We start from the raw sequence: 19810 nt of genomic DNA on the forward strand, positions 1-19810 counted from the left end.
CAGAACATGTTTGTTTCAGTTGCCTCCACTGGGCATCTTGGTAGGAAACAACTGTGCAAATTGGTTGTCTCTTAATCCTGTGGCTCTTGGGATTTTTCCAACAATGTTGCTGCCATAATTAACATCCAGGGACAGAATGATTGTGGTGCACAGGAGCAACTTATTGCTGCAGTGCCCAGTAATATTAACAGCCCAATCCAAAAAGTGCACTGACTTGGAAGTAAGAGATGATTTAAGCCTGATTGTGAGTACATGGGCACTACTGCAAAACTATTCATGTAGGCATTCCATATGGACAGCTTAACCTTGAAGCAGCTCTTAGGCAAGCATTGGCTGATATGTATTCAGTGTCTGTTATATAACAATTAGGAATGGTTCCAAGCATGCAATGTAGGGATCCTTGACTATGTGAGCACCACTGCTCAAATTGCTGCAATTAGAATTGATGTGGGCACAGCCCACCTCCAACCTCTCTCTCCTGTGGGGAAATGATGCTGTCTGGACATCTTTTCCTGCAAAGGATGATGGGACTGGACTGTAAGAGCCCTCAAGTCGCGCCTGAAATTACACACAAAATATTATTCAGTATATGGGGTGCCATAACTGAGAAAGATCTCTCCCTGGTGGCTATGTGCCTAAGGTGGCTTGGTGTGCTGATGTTGAACTACACAACTATTTGTCTGATTCAGCAAGGTACTTCTGATTTTTATAAATAGGTGGGTAGCCTTGTGCTTGCCCTGACAATGGATTGCCCATTTGAGCATTAAAAGCCAAATGCTCAGTTCCCTTGAAAAAGTTTATTTATTTATTAAATTTATATCCCACCCTTCCTCCTAGAAGTTCTCCAACTGTTTAAGCTAAATTACATCTACAGCATTCCCCCAATCCACTATGCTCGTAACCTGATAAAAAGAGATAAGATTAGTGTGGCAGAATTTATTCATGACAAATTCATGCTGGCTTCTCATCACTTGACTATTATCAATAAATAATAATAAAACAGATTCTTTTATAATTTGTTTTACTAGTATCTCCCGTGATGGCGAAGTCAGACTGACCAGTTTCTAGTTTTCCCCTTTCTGAAGACTGGGATATTTGCCTGTCTTGAGTCCTGTCCCTGTGGCACCTCATCTGTTCTGCAGACAGAGGTTCGCAGGGGCATCTCTATGCAGGTGCAGGGGGTGCGGACCGCACCCGGGTGACACCAAGAGGAGGGTGACACCCAGAGCCGCCCCTAGCTCTCCTTTTGCTGGCGGTGCCCACCACCAAGGCCGGCTTTAAAGGACAGCCAGGGCACTGGCCCGAGGGCCCCAGAACTCAGGAGCCCCTGAGGGGCCCTCCGCTCCCCTTCCACGATCCGTGCACCCCCCCTGCACCCCCACACGGCCCCCTACCTGTCTACAGTAGTCTTTACCATTGCCCTTAATTAAGATGGCAGCCACAGTTTCCCTAAGGTACTGAAGCCGCTGCCGCCATCTTAGTTGATGGCAGAGATGTGCATGTGTAGCACGCACATGTGCCATCAACAAAGATGGCGGCGTAGGCTTCATTCCCCTTAGGGAAACTGCGGCCACCATCTTAATTAAGGGCAATGATAAAGACTACTGTAGACAGGTAGGGGGCTGCGTAGGGGGCGGGGGGGCACACGCGTGCACACCCACCCACCGGGGGGCCAGGGCAAGCTGATGCCCAAAGGCCCCCCCGCATGCCTGGAGCCAGCCCTGAGTTATCGCACCGGGTGACACCAACCCTAGTGATGCCACTGGAGGTTCGGAGAGCACCTCAGCAAGTTCCGTTACAGTAGCCTAGGGTATAATTCACCCAGCACTGAAAACATCAAGTCATTTAAGGTAGCTACGTGTTTCGTGAACAACTCATAAACAATCTTGAACTGCAGTCTTGACCTCTCACCAGTTCTGCTGTTTATATGCAAGGCTGCACACAGTTCCCTTTTCGGGTGAAGATGGAGGAAAAATAGGATTTGAGCAGACCTACACTTTCTTTGTCACTTATTAACATTTCACTATTCTTACTAAGCAGTGGGCATTAATGGTTTCTTCCTCTTCCTTCAAACACACCTTTAAAAAAGCCCTTTGTGTTGCTCTTAGCATCCTTCACCAATCTTGACTCATTCTGAGCTTTAGCTGTCCTGATCCTCTCCCTCCAAGTCTGAGATAATCATCTGTACCCATTCTTGATGACCTGGCCTTCCTTCCATTTCTTATACATGTCCCTTTAAAAAAATTCAGCTTATCTATCACTAAGCTTTCTGAAGAATTTTGGTGTTGGGATTGGTAGCTTGAAAATCATACATGCCACAGCCCAGTAGGGTGTCTTTTCTCAAATTAGAAGTTGTGTGGGTACCTCTGGGGGCTTTATAGGCTTCTCCAGTCTATACAACGATGGCCTGTGGAAGACTCTTTCAACATCAAGATGTTAGTATCTTTAGGGATGTCAGAAAGTTCCAATGCAAATGCAAAAGGAAGTGAAAATTGCTGCAGTTCACTTGTTCATCTGTGGTCAGGTATGGAAATCAGTCAAGCAAATATAATTGATATTTGTCCACAATGTTATTGTTTTTTAAATCTGCAAATGATACGTAATTAATGACTTTTTAACATTGTTTTGACACTTCCTTACTTTACATTGAAATGAAAGTAAGTTACATAACTTATGTTAAATAGTGGACAGCAAGATGAATAATGTAGTACTCAGCTGAAACTGAACTGCAGCAGAACGGAAATAGCGCTGATTGTGATACAGATCAGAATGGAAATCACTGCCTTCTGACATCCCTAGTATTCATCCATTTTTTTAAGTAGAGGTGAGATCTCTCTTTACGCTCACTTTTCACCTTATCAGATGATCCACCTTGAAGATTCTTCTTATATATTCGACTCAAAAGCAAATCTTCTGTGTTATTTTGTTAAAAGTTCAAGTAAGCATCTTGCTGCTAGCCAATTTCCAGTTGGCCATGGAATGGGACATGACAGAATTTTGTTCTCCATTATGTCCAGGATATAGATGTAGATTATATATTTGCATTTGTAATAATGCTCTTTTGTGTGTCAAAAATGCGATTGGATTTTGTTCTTATTGGGTTTTTAAAAATCTGGGAAATAATGAAAAAGGTATTATCTCTTCTTTATTATTTCCTTATATATATGCAAATTATCTTAAAATTATATTCTGCAATTAAATGCTTTAAAACCAGCTTTCTGGTGCTCTTCACATTGTTTTGAAGAAAGCACTAAACAAAAGAGATGGATAATATTTGGGGAGGTATTTTTCTTTTTATTAGTGCTTGTTTTCTCCACTCATACATGATTCCTGTAATTGTGGCTTTGGTTTATTTACCCCTAAAATTTGCACAATGGAAACTCATAAAATTGCAATTAATTAGCTACACTATGTTAAAGAATAGGTGCCAGGGAAAAGCGGGGGGGGGGAGCCTTGAGGCACCAACACAATATAGCATGGGTCTGGGACTATGAAGGGGTCACATCTAGACAATGGGTTTTATTGTTGCCTGTGACATGCCCTCTTATTCTAATATTATCACTCTTCACAGGCTTTGCAGGTATGTGTAGCATTTAAAAAACCTGGGAAATCAGTTCGACCAGAGACGGTAGCGGGGCTGCTAGAAATTAAGGTGTAAGCTAGGTGTGAGGAACCTTTGGCCCTCCAGATGTTGCTGCTGCACTCCAACTCCCATCAGCCCCAGCAGGCATAGCCAATGACCAGGGGTGATGGGAACTGTAGTTCTGCAACATCTGGAGGGCCAAATGTTCACCACACCTGATGTAAGCCGTGGAAAATTTTGTATTCTGCATTTAATTTTGATTTCTTTGTAACCTACTTTGTAATCTTTTCTGATGAATAAATATACACATACAGTATAGGAAATTCATATATATATGAAATAAATAATAAATTATGACATTGCTTTCATACCACCTTCAATTTCTGCTAAAACCTATTATCTACTCGCAGCCAACATTGCCAAGTACACTGGTGCACAAGTGCAGTAACAAGTCAGCATGAAAAACAATGAAGACTTTTCAGGTGGCTGGTGCCTGTTAATGTGAAGCAGACCACTGCTTCATCTCCCTCAGTATTGTCAATTCTGACTGGCAGCAGCCCCCCACATTCTCAGGTCGGGGTCTACCAGGAAATTAACCTGGGACTTTCTGCAGGCAAACTATGTCCTGTACCAATGGCCTGTGGCAACCCCTCCATATATGGGTATCATGTCTGAAATTATATATTGGTCCATGATGTTATTTAAAAGGGGATTATTCAAATTAATGGGATAAATCTCTCAATGGCTACTACTTATAATGACTGTTCTACCTCTTGTATCAGAGACAGTATTTCTCTGAATCCCAGTTGCGGTGAATCACGAGCAAGAACATGCTCTTACACTCAGGTCCTGTTTTTGGGCTTCCCACAGTTCCCACTGTGAGAACAGATGCTGGACTAGATTGGCCATTGGCCTGATCCAGCAGGCTGTGGTCTGAAGGCACGTAAGGCCAGCTCCTAAACAGGGTCAGATCTGGTCAGTGCCTGGATGGGAGACCTCCTGGCAAACATATGGAAGCCGCCTTGGGTTTCATGAAAAGAAAGGTGGGGTACAAATGAAATAAATAAATAAAATAAATAAATCTTCTCACTGCAGCCAAATGTGTAAGTCCAGTTGATTTCAAAACAAGGTAGTATGAGCCGCCAAGCTGCTCAGCACCCTTTTTAAACATCTTGATGTTGTCGGAGGCTGATAGGAGTATATTTATTTATTTATGACTGAATCTCAGGATGGGAAACAAAGACAAGCCTTTCATAATGGGGTGCAAAAGTGAATACTTACTTACCTACATACTTACACAAGACTCACAGTCTCTTCTTTGAGGCGGGAAAACTCAACCAAAATAGATCTATTATCATTGGTGATGACTGCACGTATTAACAGTTCTGGAGCTTAAATTGCTCATATTAATGTTACTTCAGTTGGCTTCACTCATAGTATGAGTAAAAATATGTGTGATTTTATGTTTTTAACTGAAGAAATAAGCAGTATAATTTGTAGCCAAGGATTGTTAATCAAAGAAATAAGATGCTTATGAATTACCTAACGGGAGATGAGGAAACAAGGCTTAGTCTATGGGGACTCTGTAATGAGAAAGTGGGTTGGTGGGCATGTATAAGAACTGCAATATATTTAGCAGGCGCATTTTAGCAATGATGATGTTGCTAAAATGTATATCCGTGAGCAAGAAACAGTGAGTGGAAAGACTTCACCCATTTGCAAGTAAGTGAATATTCATACAACTTTTAGCAAAGAGCAAGAGAAACCTAGTTTATACCAAATCCCCAATTTGCTATCTGGATGATATTTCTCCTCATATAATCCAGGTTGAAGACATGACAAATGATGCAACATTTTGGGTTAACTTCCATGTTATAATTCAGGTCGAAAGGCAAAACCAGAGCTTGGAAAAGTTACTTTTTTGAACTACAACTCCCATCAGCCCCAGCCAGCATGGCCACTGGATTGGGCTGATAGGAGTTGTAGTTCAAAAAAAGTAACTTTTCCAAGCTCTGGGCAAAACTAACTGGAAGGCTAGCCAATCAACATTCATTATATTTTTAGCCTTTTGTGTGTGTCACCATCTGTCAAAAGTTTCAGTATTTCTTTCATTTAATATCTTCTGTAAGTGAAGGCAGATTTCAATGATATATGCAGTTGTCTAGGTTGTAACATAAGCTCCCAAGGCAGAAACAATCCACACAATAAAATCAATATAGCCCATCCAAGACAGCAGTAAAGGCAGCAAACTCTGCCGCAAAGGGCTCTCTAGATGAAAAGATTCAGGGCAGACAAAATAAAGTACTTCACACAGCACACAGCTGAACTATGGAATTTGCTCCACAAGAGGCAATCATGGCAACCAGCTCAGATGGCTTTAAAAAGAGGATTGGACAAATTCACAGAGGAAAAGGCTATCAATGGCTACTAGCCATAATGGCTACATTCTACCTCCACTGTTGGCGACAGTATGCCTCTGACTGCCAGTTGCTGGAAATCATAGAAGGGGAAAGGGTTGCGCTCAGGTCCTGCTTGTGGAATTCCCATAAGCATCTGGTTGGACATTGTGAGAACAGGATGCTGGACTAGATGGGCCACTGGCCTGGTCCAGCAGGCTCTTCTTATATTCTTATCTTAACTAGCGTCTAGAAAAATCATGTGATCTCGAATGATGCACACTTTCTTGGGTGGAAAATTCCAAGAAAGAATTAGAATGCAGACTTAACTAATAGAATTGACTGGCATAGGATGGGATGATGGCGACTGGCTTTAAAGACTTTTAGAGATTAGACAAATTCATGAAGAAAAAAATCCATAAATAGCTATAAATTGCAATTATGACTATATGGAACCTCCATGTTCAGAGGAAGTATACGTCTAAATACCAGTTGCTGAAGGACAAACTACAGGAGAGGGCTGCTGTCTTCATAGCCTGCTTGTAAGTTTTTGGGGGACATCTAGATGATCTCTGTTGGAAACAAGGGGCTGGCCTAGATGTTCCTTTGGTCTCATCTAGCAGGACAATTCTTATATTTTTAGAAAGCCAAAGGCAAAGATGTGCATTTAGGTTTGAAAGTCAGCTTCCTGGTCAGGAATGCACTTCTATGGGGCTTGCCAAATATTTCCTACAAACAAGGAAGGCAAGCATGCTTCTTAAGAAGAGGCACACACCCCTAATTTATCGCAGCTGATTTTTCATATACATGGCATTCAGTTCTACAACAGGAAGTCTGCACCAAAATGGAATATCCACAAAATCTACATGGTCTGCAAAGTTGGACCATGTGAAAAGGGCTAAGGTGTAATAATATGGGGAGCACATATCAATATATTTGTAACTATTAGAGATGATAAGTCTTCATATTCAGGGACAACAGGGAAAAACTGCTGTCTTTGCACCCTGGTTGTGGAATTCCTGTTGACCTATGTCTGGTGGCTGCTGCTGCATACAGGGTGCTAGACTAAAACTGCAGTCTGTACACACCTGGGAATAAGTCCCATACTGAATTCAGTCAAGCTAACTTCTGTTTAGACATGTATAGGATAGAACTGCATGTGAAAATTTTGTCTGATGCGGATGAACTCTTACTTAACTTGAAGTTGGTTATGCTTGTAACTTAAGGTGTATGTTTGATAGACAAAATCCCTTGCCAGAAGGGGAGTTCCCCAAGGAATCAGTAAAATAATAGCCCAATAGGATCTAGCCCCTGAAATGCCTAAGTCAAGTGGGTAATCTGGCCATTTCAAATAATCAAGTTACAGTTCATGGGTGAAACAAGCAAGTTATATAGCTTATAGAATTTTATTCCTCATGGGACTTCAAGAAAAGGATTAATACAGATTGAGCAGACTTGATAGCTTCCAAAATATATCCTGGTAAAACCTGGGACTTCTCATAAGTCACCCAGTGCAGTTCTTCAATTAGAAGATCAATAAAGGAGGATGAGATTCTCCAAAAAACAGCTTATCCACCAACAATCTATCTCTGCAATATATAGCCACAGGATAGTGCTGGGTGTCACAGTTCATAGAGGAAGACAGCGAGGCCTTAATGGATAGAACACAACACCTCACATGAATTTTTGTGGACACCACAGAATACCTCCAGAATCCTCTGCAATATGCAAAGGTTGATCAGTGGGCAAACAATACATAAAGGGTCCCCAAATGCAGAAATATTATGGAAATCATTGCATTTGTTAAAACAGCCTTTTACAACCTGGTGCCCTCTAGATGTTGTTAGATTCCAACTCTCATCAGCCCCAGCTAGCATGGGGCCAATGGGCAAAAAATGATGGTAATTGTAGTTTAACATCTGGAAGGCACCAGGCTGGGGAGAGCTGAAATCTCCTTTTCCCAGAGTGTTTCGATAACATAATTCTGCAGAAACTTTACAGACTTCCAGAGTGCAAGTAACAAGGAACAGAGGTATGTTTAAAACACAGCTCTCTCTCAAGAATGAAAACTTAAAAGGTATTAATCACTGGATGACATGCTATGAAATTCTCACACACACTTTGCAGCTGAAAATCTTTGTAAAAACAATAACACTGAATAAAATAACTTAATGAAACCAATATCTCAAAGGAGACATCTTCATGGAAAACATCCCTTCCCAGAAAAAAGAAATCAAAAACACAGGCAAGAAGGGATGATATAGCTAGTGTACTACTGAATGGTGATAGGAGCTCTCGAAAAGATATACAGTATGTTTTATACTGTAAATGTATGCTAAAGAGAGAGACTGTTAATTATTTGGAACAATATGTGTATAACTAGGAAAAGATCACCGTGACATCTGAGCATAGATAATTGTTGTTGTTATGTGCCTTCAAGTCGATTATGCCTTATGGCGACCCTATGAATCAGTGACCTCCAAGAGCATCTGTCATGAGCCACCCTGTTCAGATCTTGTAAGTCCAGGTCTGTGGCTTCCTTTATGGAATCAATCCATCTCTTCTTTGGCCTTCCTCTTTTCCTGCTCCCTTCTGCTTTCCCTAGCATTATTGTCTTTTCTAGTGAATCCTGTCTTCTCATCATGTGTCCAAAGTATGATAACCTCAGTGTCATCATTTTAGCTTCTAGTGACAGTTCTGGTTTAATTTGTTCTAACACCCAATTATTTGTCTTTTTGCAGTCCATGGTATGCACAAAGCTCTCCTCCAAAACCACATTTCAAAGGCGAAGAGGCAGTGACTGGCCCAAGGTCACCCAGGGAGCTTCATGGCTATGTGGGGATTCCAACCCTGGTCTCCCAGGTCGTAGTCCAACACCTTAACCACTACACCACACTGGCTACACCTCACATTACTGTTGGGAAAATGAACAAAATAAAGAACTGTTGTTGCCTACCTCAAGATTTCAGGATAGGGTCAGTTAGCTACAAATCTATTTAAATAAATGTTTTCTGCACATTCTCACTGTTGCCTTTAAACAGCATGAGAAAAAATATGCTAATATAAGACACTTATATTTAAAATGACCACACACAAAAAGGTGCTCCAATGATTATAAGTTGTGGAACATCCTACCATATGGCCTTAGAGCTAAAGCAGAGCCATGTACTTTATATTTATATAAAAGAATTGCACTAAAAGACATGCACACATCACTAGATTGATCTCCAGTTTTTATTTGCAGTGAAATTTGTAAAAGCATCTCTACATCTGGCCTAGGATTAGGAAGAAACTGCTCACATTTTTGCATATCTGTAACTTTTTATGAGGCTCTGAGAGCCTGCAGGATGCAGGGCAGAGGTCACCAACCTTTTTGGACCTGTAGGCACATTTTGAATTTTGAGACAGTGCTGAGGGCACAAGTCACAAAATGGCTACCATGGGGGGCATGGCATAACACAAAATTAGACAGCGTGCAGTTATCGCTGCTTCTCTCCCTGCCCCCCCAACAACCTCATGCTTACCATGGGAAGTCAGTTATGTCCTACTGACCCTGAACGTGAAGATACAGCTGTTAAAGGCATAAGACTCCTGGTTTCCCCAATGCCAATCCTCAGCCAAAGCCTAGGCTTCCTGAACCCACTGTACTCACTCATAGGTTAGAAATACTGGCAGAATGGAGCACCCAGGCCGGTTCATTTCACAGAAATCACTTAGAAGAGTATCTTCACATTTGCTTCATAACTTTCTTTCTAGGAGGCTTAGAGGCTAACTTTTAAAAACGAAAGCTCAGAATCTGGATCCCTGACTGGGGTGGCCTTTGCGGCGCCTATCGAAGACCTTCCTCCTTCAACAAGCCTTTTAAGTAGAGACCTTCTCCCAGACTGCATCTGTGTTAGAATTGCTTTTTAATATGTTTTTAAACCTTCTTTTTTAAATGCTTTTAAAGCTTTTTTTAAAATGTTTTAAGGATTTTTGTTTTAATATGTTTTTAATGGTTGTTGTGTTTTTATATTTTTGGAAGTCTGTTTTTATTATGTTTTAAAGTGCTTTTAATGCTTTTGTTTGCTGCCCTGGGCTCCTACTGGGAGAAAGGGCAGGATATAAATCAAATAAATAAATTAATCAACTTCAATAATTTTTCAGCAGGCCTTTTAAGTGGAGATTCTTAGCCCAGTCTGCATCTGGATAAGATCTGAAATTGTTTTGACTTATGTTTTTATTGTTAGGTATTTCAGGATGTTTCATGGGAAGCAGTTTATAAATGAAATGAAATAAGAAAGTGAACTCATAAATATGAAAAGATTTTATGTGTTTATGTTTATATAAGATATATTATAGTCCTTAGGCTGCAATCCTATATATGCTTATGTGGGAGTATGTCTCCCTGAACTCAATGGGCTTACCTCTGAGTAGACACAGAAAGAATTGCACTGTCAATATTACTTTAAAACTTTAAATTAATGGACTGTGGAATTTACATAAATAGGAAAGGAGCAATTTTACTTCAGATGAGCAAACACTGGTACACAGCTTGTAATTATACTATACTCTTGAATTCCTGGGCATAAAATAGCCAAGTTATAAGGCTTAAAACAATGCAGAAACTTAAAAAACAAAAAACTCTACTTATTATACCATGAAAAAAGATGCCAAGCAAGACCTCCCAGGTCTTGCACTAGTACCTTAAACCTTCTCCTATACGCTTGCTGAACTAGAAAAACCTGAAAGTGCTTAACACACATGCTTACAACAATGATAGGGTGGCCAGGTCCATGGCCTGAGACTGATCCTCTATCTTTAGGAGAAGAGAAAGTCAGCCAAGCGCAGGTGTTCTTGCAACATTGTAATGGGAAAAACCACATGGTGGAATTCTCCCTAGCCCCTGCACAACTTTTAAAGATCCTCTTGCAGGCCAGGCCTCCAAGAGGTCTTCTGTATCTTTAAAAGTTGTGCAGGGGGAAGGGAGAATTCCACCTTGTGGTTTTTCCCATTACAGTGTTGTAAGAACACCTGCACTTGGCTGACTCTCTCTTCTCCTAAAGATACAGGATCAGTCTCAGGCCCGGAACCTGGCAACCCTGGCGTGCAGTGATAGACTGGATATATAAGAGATAAGAAGCTGGTGTGATTATATGTAGGGCTGAACCAAGGTTCTTTTTGTGGGGGGGGGGTTACCAGTCTGCAGGAGCACATTTCACTGCACAGAAGCCATGCCTAAGAGATGCAGAGCTCACTAAACCTGTGGATTAGCACTGTGACTTCCTTTTAATATCACTAAAGATATATTTTAATGTGGGGTTCTTTTTGATTTTGTTGTTCTGTTATGTAATTAGCATTGCCAGGTCAGAAGCATCCCAAACCCTGAGATTTTGGGGGCGGCCCCTAGTGACGTCATAGAGACGTGCCTGAGTGATGCCATTAAGCATGATACATTAAGCATCAGCCACAGTTGGTTGGCACATACAATTCAAACAAAAACATTTATCTGATTGGAAATTAAGATAGAAATCTTAGCTAAAAGATGGGGCCTGGGCAGGAAACATTTAATCTAGCCAGCTTGCTTCTGGAAAAAACGGTTTTAAGCGCCCTCAAGCCAGGCCAGTCACCCGAAGGCCATATTGTAGGAAGAAAGGAGCCTAGTGTTGCAGAGATGTTAGATGGGAGCACTCAGGAGTAAAGATGGATGCCCCCAAATGCTGCAATTCTAAACACACTTAATAAGGGACTAAGCCCCATAGAACTCAATAGGACTTACTTCTGAGTAGATATGGTTTGGACTGTGTTGTTGATAAAGCTTGACTAGGGATCCTCTGCAAAGACATCCAAGTAGGGTTGGCAACCCTCTGCCTGGAATGCCCTGCCCCTACATTTTAACATGGCTGCTCCCAATTTCTTCACAGATTTGACCCTTCATTTCAGAAAGAGGTCTGAGAAATGGGTAAGAGTAAGAAGATTCCTCTTTTCTGTCTCCTCTGCAGGCTGCTATAAACTCACTTTGACAGCCAACCCAATTCCAGTGAATAATAATTGACAGAGAGAAAACACACATGGTTTGGTCTACCTTCATAGACAGCAGCTTGGAAACAACAACAATTGCAGCCACACTTCCCAGTATGTGAATTCTCTTTTGCCAGTATTGGGCAAGAAACAAACTGTCAGGCAGCCAACAAGGTGCATCATCAGTGGGTTTAAGGGGGTTGAGCTGTGTGCATGGAACCACTGTTGTGGATTCTATGGATGAAAAGGAGTGAGGATAAAGGTAAATGAAACGCAAACAGAAAAAAAAAAGGCAGTGATGATTTCTTAAATGCAATACCATACCAACCACAACAAGATTCCTATGAGTAAGGCAGAAAACTCAGCATCCCACAACCAGTCAGTATTCCTAACCAAAAACCAACACTAAAAAAATCCTGGCAGCCAGTCAGCCAAGGTCACAGAAATCCCCATGCAGCACAACCTGACCTGGGGCTGCAGTTAGTGCAAAATGCTGCGGCACGATTGCTGACATGAGTGAGACCCTATCAGCACATAATACCTCTGCTCTGAAATCTGCACTGGTTGCTGATTTGCTATCAGGCCAAGTTCAAGGTGTGCTTTTCATGCTATGGGTGCCACATAGTACTTGTTCTGCTTTTGTAAGAAATCAGTCCTTTTGTGTGGCAGCACTTATGCTTTGGAACTCCCTGCCTATTGACATTAGCAGGTGCCTTCATTGTACCCTTTATGGCAACTGCTAAAACATTTTTCTTTAGGCAAGCCTACCCAGGCATGTACAAGTTATTATGTGTTTATTTTAACTCTTTGTTGGTTTTATTATTTTGAATATTTTTAAATACCTGTCTTTAACTGTTTTTGCCAATAATGTTATTGTTTTAATTCTTTCTGTGAACTGCTTTGAGGTTTTTCCATATATAAATGTTGTCATTAAAATACATAAATAAATGTCACTGTGGCCCTACATAATAAAATCAGTGGTACCTGTAATGTGAGTAGGAACTCAAGTGAATTAGAAGTAATTGTATGGAGGAATCAGTTGGGGGTGGGACCAGTAGGAAAACGAAAGCAGAGTTTTTGGTTATGCAGCAACACAAGTTTGTTCCTTCTAACCAGCATTTGTGGTTCATTTCAAATCTTGCAAATATTACAGTACCTATGTAAGCCCTGCCTAAAAGCTTTAAAAATAGGATTGGAGAGAAAGATTTACAACACAAACACAATTCTTCACACAATGTTCACTCAAAAGTCCCATCAATTTACAGCACAATCCTAATCATGTCTACTTAAATGTAAGTCCTATTGAATTCAATGGGGTTTACTCTGGGTATGTGGGATTAGCATTGCAGTTTTACTCCCGAAAAAGCAAGTACTGGATTAAAGCTTCATATTGGGAAGGTTTTCAAAACAGTGGCCTCTTCAGCAGCCCAGGAAAATTTAAACTTGTTTGACTCCTGCACACAAGAGAGAAAAAGACTGAAAGCTATATACTTACTGAACTGATGGGATTTTCAGAAAAGCAGGAAAAAACAAGTTTTCTGAGTTGCAAAGGGCTGTAGTTACTGCCTTGTGATTCACAACCCTGACTTCACTTATTGGCTAAAACCTGAAAGGGTGGATTAGAGCAGCCAAATACGAGCTCATTTAACTGAAGTTGAGAGGGGGCAGCTGACATCTTGATGTAAACTGAGAGTCCAGAGATTAAGGTGACTCACCAGGAGACCCAGAGAACACCCCAAAAATCCACAGTCTCCAGGCAAAACCTGGACACCTGGCAACCCTATAATGTAATCATTTTAAATCATTCTGTATGTGTTTAGAATTTATTTATAAACTGCCTTGAGGGTCCCTTGGGACTAAAATGTGGGACGTGAGAAATATAAATATCTTAAAAATAAGCCTCGAAAGACACTATGAAGCAGTTCCCTGTTCTTGATAGGGTTTCACTCTTCTCCAGGGAGCAGGTAAGTAGATTGATCACTGTCTGGAGGGACAGGTGTGCTTTGTGGCCAGGAGTGCTTTCTTCTAGCTTTGGCTGCTACACCAGCTACAACCATCCCTGGACAAGGATAGTTTTCCCACATTGGTGCAGGAGTTAGTAATCTCTAGACTGGACTACTGCAAAGTGCTCTACATGGGGCTACCCTTGAGGTTGGTTTAGAAATTGCAGTTAGTGGGTTTGGCTGCAATAGGCTCGATAAATGATTATTACACTGGTGCTTTAAGCACTGCATTGGCTGCCAATGTATTAGTGAACTAAGATCAAAGAAGATCAAGGTATAAAGTCCTAAATGACCTAGGACCAGGCTACCTGAAGGACCGCCTTGTCCCTTATACATCAGCCAGATCGCTGGGTTCATCAGCAGAATCCCTCGTGACTGCCCCACAGATGCCACACATCTGTTTACCTTCTACTGAAAGCAAGGCATTCAGCTGAGTGGCCCCAGTACTTTGGAACACTATTCCTATTAAAGTTAGAAAGGCACTTACAGTTTTGATATTTCAATGTCTGCTGAAACATTTTTGTTTTGTCAAGTGTTTTTAGAGCATTAATTCTGCTTATTGTTGGCCTTTTGGTCCTACATTTTGCAATTCTATGATGTTTTAATGATTTTTATTGTGCTTTGAGGCATACATCGACACAATATTTTTCTTATGAGTTGATGCTTTATAACTACCCTTATAAATAAATAAATTGCTCAGGACCTGGTGCGAGATGTGTCATTGAATCAAGCTGACACTTTATAAATACCCTTCTAAATAAATAAATCAACATTATATAATAAGACTTTAACAAACTGCAATCCTAAATCCTTTGGCAGTGCAGCTAACAGTATACTTCTGTGGTCTCTTTTCTAGGCACCTTGCACATTCAAACAATGGAGAACTGCAACTTCACTGGTGGTTCTGTTCAATACTTCTTTATTGTTGGCTTTCCCAACTTTCAAGATTATCAATTCCCTTTCTTTTTTGTCTTCTTGGTATTTTATCTCTTAATCCTTGTCAGTAACTTTACCATCATCGTGGCTGTCGCCACAGATCCAAACCTCCACAAACCCATGTATTTTTTCCTAACTAATCTCTCTGTCTTAGACATTCTTCTCACCACCACAACCATTCCCAAAATGTTGGCCATGTTTTTAGTCAATTCTAAATTTATCTCTGCCCAGGGGTGTTTCCTGCAGATGTAGAGGCCATCTGCAATCCCTTGCACTACACAGTCAGAATGACAAAAACAGTGAATATCCAGCTGGCAGCAAGTGCCTGGTTCTCTGCACTCTTGGTCCCAATTCCAGCTGTTGTCCAGTCATCTCAGCTGGTCTTTAGTGGAACGCCCAAAGTTTACCATTGCTTTTGTGACCACTTGGCTGTTGTCCAAGCAGCTTGTCAAATCTCCTACACCAACTTCCAGAATTTTCTGGGATTCACTATTGCTATGATTGTCTCCTTTGTCCCACTTGTGTTTGTATCAGTTTCCTACATCCATATCATTGTCTCTGTCATTCGAATCAACTCTAAAGAAGAACGCAAGAAAGCCTTTTCAACCTGCTCCTCTCACCTGATTGTGGTTAGTACATATTACTCCTCCATTGCCATGGCGTACCTTTCTTACAGAGCTGACATGCCCATCGACATCCACATTACGAGCAATGTGGTTTTTGCTATTTTAACCCCTTTGGTCAACCCTCTCATTTATACTCTGAGGAACAAGGAAATCAAAAGGGCTGTGAAAAAAATTGGCATCCTCAAAATATTCCTTCAATGCCAGAAGAGGCAATCAATTTAAGCAAAGTAGAGTCACTAGCTCAGAAGCTTCACAAAATCATGAGCGGCTTAAGTTTGAGCCACAGCTAATTGGCCCCATATTTCAACGAGATCTGCAACTTCATATGTTTTTGAGTATACTGTGTTGTACTATTTATAACAAAGATACTTGTGGCACCTTAAAGACTGGCAAACATATTATGACACATGATTTTGTGGATTGCAGTCCACTATAGCACATGCATGAAGTGTTATCCTGAGTTATCTTACGAAGTGGATTGGAGTCCACGAAAGCTTATGCCATAATACAATTGTTAATCTTTCAAATAACACAAGACTTTTTGTTGGTGTTGCTGCACCAGACTAACATGGCTTCCCTTCTGGACAGTGGTGTACCAAAGGCTGAGCGGTGGGAGCGGTCTGCCCCAGGTGCAGGCAATAAGGGGGTGCATTGTCTGCCACCGCGATGACCTTAGCAGGATAAAGCCCTTCTCCGCCTGCACCGTTTTCCCATCCATCCAGCCTTCCCTGGCTGAGCGCCGCTGTGTGTCCCTCTCAAGCCTCACGTCCCAGAGGCGCACCTCGAGGCTCGCAGCTGCCTCTCACCCGCCCAGGCACCTTCTCAAACTTGGCGCCTTGCAAAGGTGGCCAATATGCTCCCCCCCCCCCTGCCAGGGCTGTGGAGTCAGAGTTGGAGTCGGAAGCAATTTTGGGTGGAGTCGGAGTCGGTAGAAATGTACTGACTCCGACTTCAAAACAAAATTAATACATTAATATACATTTGCCATTTATGAAGGAGTCGGAGTCAGACAGCAGAAAAATAGAGGAGTTGGAGTCGGACAGTAGAAAAATAGGAGTCGGAGTCAGAGTCGAAGGTTTGACATACTGACTCCACAGCCCTGCCCACCACCACCTCTCCCAGGGAGGAATTGTCCCCTTGCGTCTCTTCTTGGGGGCCGCAGGGGGGGGGATGATCCGCTCCGAGGGTGCTGCTGCCTTCTCCACTGGTCTTTCCTCTGACCCCTGCCCTCATTTGAGCATCTTTGCTGTGCAATGCCCCCTCCCTCACCAGCTCCCTCCTCCGACACTCCGCGGGGGGGGCATCTGTGAGCAAGGGTGGGGGAGAGTTTCGCTCTGCTGTGCTACCGCGGTTGCCCTGAGCCCTGGAGCCCACGGAGAAGAGGAAAGGGAAGAGAGATTGGGGGGGACCTCAAGGCAGGGATGAGCTGCAAGGGAGGGAAGAAATGGGGGCAATACTGGCAGCCCCAGATGCCCTTCCCTGCTAGGTTGCCCCTCCAGCTGGAAATGCAGCCGGGTGCCCAGGACTCCCTGCTTCATGCTCCTGGGTTTCCGTGCGCAGGGAGGCCGGGGCACAGTTTTGCCTGGGCTGGGCAAGCTCTCCCGGGGGCGTAAATGGCCCCCTCTGTTCTTCTGTTCCTCCTTCCACCCCACGCGCTTCCCTTCTCCATGCAGCTGCCTCAATACTAGCTGCAAGGACCATGGATGCCTTGGGATCCTTGGGCTTTTTTCCCTGTCATCTCCCCACTCCCCAGCCAAGGATGTGATACTAGCCATGGTCTGCCTGCACTCGAGCGCGCGCTTTCCACCCCTGGGCTTGTTTTGGTGCCGGAGCGGAGGTGCCTCTGCCTTGGGCCATGAGGCCGATGGGATCTGTGCCATGCCACCGCCGGCAGAGAGATTTGGGAGGCTGGGTGCAGCTCTGGGGGTCCTCAGAGGGAGAGAGACCCTGCAGGCACTGTCTACAGGGGGCCTGCGCATGGAGGGGCAAGGCTGCTGCTGCATGGGGGTGCATAGATCTGTTGCTTCTTAGCGGAGCCCAGGGACCCCTGGATGCAAATAAACCCTCCTCTCTCTGCCCCCCCCCGCCCCGCTCCTTGGACTGTTTGAGGAGGGGGGTGTTAAAAAATGATCTGCTCTGGGTGTCAAATACGCTGGTTACGCCACTGCTTCTGAGTATAGTCATTATGATTCTACCATTTCTGAGCTTTTAAACATAGTAGGATAAAAGTGTAATGAATTTTGATGCCATGAGGAGAGTCATTAGCTATAAATGAGACGTAATTATGATCCCTTGTGCTATGCCCCAGGGTCTTAGCTTGCTGGCTAGGCTTTCCTTTTCATTCTCAGTCCAGCTTACAAAAAAAAATGACAGGAGGACAGATCCCCTTCAATAGCAACCCCAATAGAATGTGTGGCTGCCAGGTCCAGCTTGCAAAGAAAGACAGCAGCAGCAACCAAATCGCAAAGCTGGTATCATTAATATCTCAGTTTGAAAAGGGTTGGAGTTGGTACTTCTTACATTTCTCCAAGGCTCTAGCCAAGAACAAGGACCACCTAAAAGGCCCGTCCTCTCATTAATTCAGGGGATGGAACTAAAAATCAGACCCAAAGAAGGCTGAAACATCTATTTGCCACAATCCATTGGAGGCAGTCATCTAATTTGATACTTATTTTTACAGGTCCAAGTTTGAGTCAGGATGGGACGAGACAACCGCAGCAGTCTTTACGCTGAAGGGAGAGACAAAGCTGTTGAGGTATGGGGGACGTTAAGAAAAATCTTTGGGAATTTGAGGGCATCCTCACGCAAATCAAGATTGAGCCGAGCCAGGACAGAGGCAGCCCTTGCTGTCCCCCAAGAGGACTGGACCCTACCTACACCAAAGCAAGGTCAGGACAGTAGTGATGGCTTTCAGCTAGCAGGCCCTTAGCACATCAAGACCCCAGCAACTGTCTTCCACTGCTGGTGCAATCCATGAAGTGGCCATTCAAAGATTGACCTTGGTGGCCTGTCTGTATGGACTGTACACATGCCGGGTGTTCTTTGTTGCATGTAGTCTCTGCTGAGCATAACAAGTGCTTACAAATGTGGTAATGATGGCATGGATCCAGTTTATCCAAGCTCTTACAGTCTCCATGGAAGGGGGACTCACAGACTCTCTCTCTCATGGGAGCATATGAAATCTTAATGTACACTTTCATATTATTCAGTTATATGTGAGTATAATAATTACCAAACTTTCCTTCCTATTATGTTTACTCATCAACTTCTTCTAGGATTGCCTAGCTTCAGTAACGTCCTCAGAGTCTCCAGGAGAAGGAATAAAATCTCAGGATGAGGAGTGAGAACCAAGAGAGAGACTAAATTCTGCTTGCCTCAATAAGAAATGTTGCTGTTAGTTCCACTCTTGTGTGTCAGGCTCCCTCCATGATGCTGTGCCACCTCTATACCTGCCTTGTCAAGAGCTGTACAAAGGGATCCCAGCAGGTGCCACCTGGCATTCAATCAATCAAAATTTCTATACCTCACAGCCAGGGGAAATGATAATCTCCTATACTATTAGGATAATCTCCTAATATCACATTATTCTAAATTTGTGCTCAAATCATAGCTGCATCTATTCCAAACAACACTACTTGTGATCTTACCAGCATCATTCACAAAAAAGAAAAAGTTTACATTTTGCTGACTATTCAGACATTTTGGTCAAGTACACGTTCAACAGTACCTCTTCTCAAGCTTTATACAACAGACAATCAAGCACACAATGGATAAAATACTTCCTTTTTCCAACTCACAAGGATGTACAATTTACTGCATTGCGTATTACCATCTTTCCCAGATTTCACTACAGGAGGGCCTCACTCATATGGCGGGTTATGTTCCGGACCCCCGCTGAAAAGCGAAAACCGCTGAAAAGCAGAACTCATTGAATGGAATGGCGCGCAATGCCCGAAAACCGCCGTAAAAGCGGAACAAGCGCCGTATGAGTGGGGCTTTAGTCTAATTGCGTCTAATTGAGACCGCCGCATTGGCGAAGCGCCGTAAAGCGAAGCGCCGTGAAGCGGGGCCCTACTGTACTGTGAAATCTCTCTGGATTGTATCCAACTAAGTTTTACTCACAGTAGACCTACTGAAATTAATGATTCTAAATGACTATTAACTCTGAGTAGGACTAGAATTGCATCCTTGCAATTTGAGGTTTAGAGCACAAGCAGCTTTAGGATCTACACCAGAGATGGGGAACCTGTGGCCCTCCATATGCTG

General features: G+C 42.8%; 1 protein-coding gene and 1 pseudogene across 6 annotated transcripts in view; one reads left to right on the plus strand and one right to left on the minus strand.

Moving 5' to 3' along the window:
- Positions 1-19810, minus strand: part of SLCO2B1 (solute carrier organic anion transporter family member 2B1) — a 166389-nt gene that overhangs the window by 121136 nt on the left and 25443 nt on the right. Inside the window, exon 1 of one of the 6 annotated variants that reach the window (XM_061629130.1) lies at positions 13475-13539. The exons of the other annotated variants lie outside the window; for them this stretch is intronic. The gene's annotated coding sequence lies outside the window, so the exon portion shown is untranslated. Of the gene's footprint in view, positions 1-13474; positions 13540-19810 lie in introns of those variants that run through there. 6 annotated transcript variants of the gene reach the window in all.
- Positions 14859-18306, plus strand: LOC133386030 (olfactory receptor 2AT4-like; annotated as a pseudogene).

Source organism: Rhineura floridana, chromosome 5, assembly GCF_030035675.1.
Source record: "Rhineura floridana isolate rRhiFlo1 chromosome 5, rRhiFlo1.hap2, whole genome shotgun sequence".
Lineage (NCBI taxonomy): Eukaryota > Metazoa > Chordata > Lepidosauria > Squamata > Rhineuridae > Rhineura > Rhineura floridana.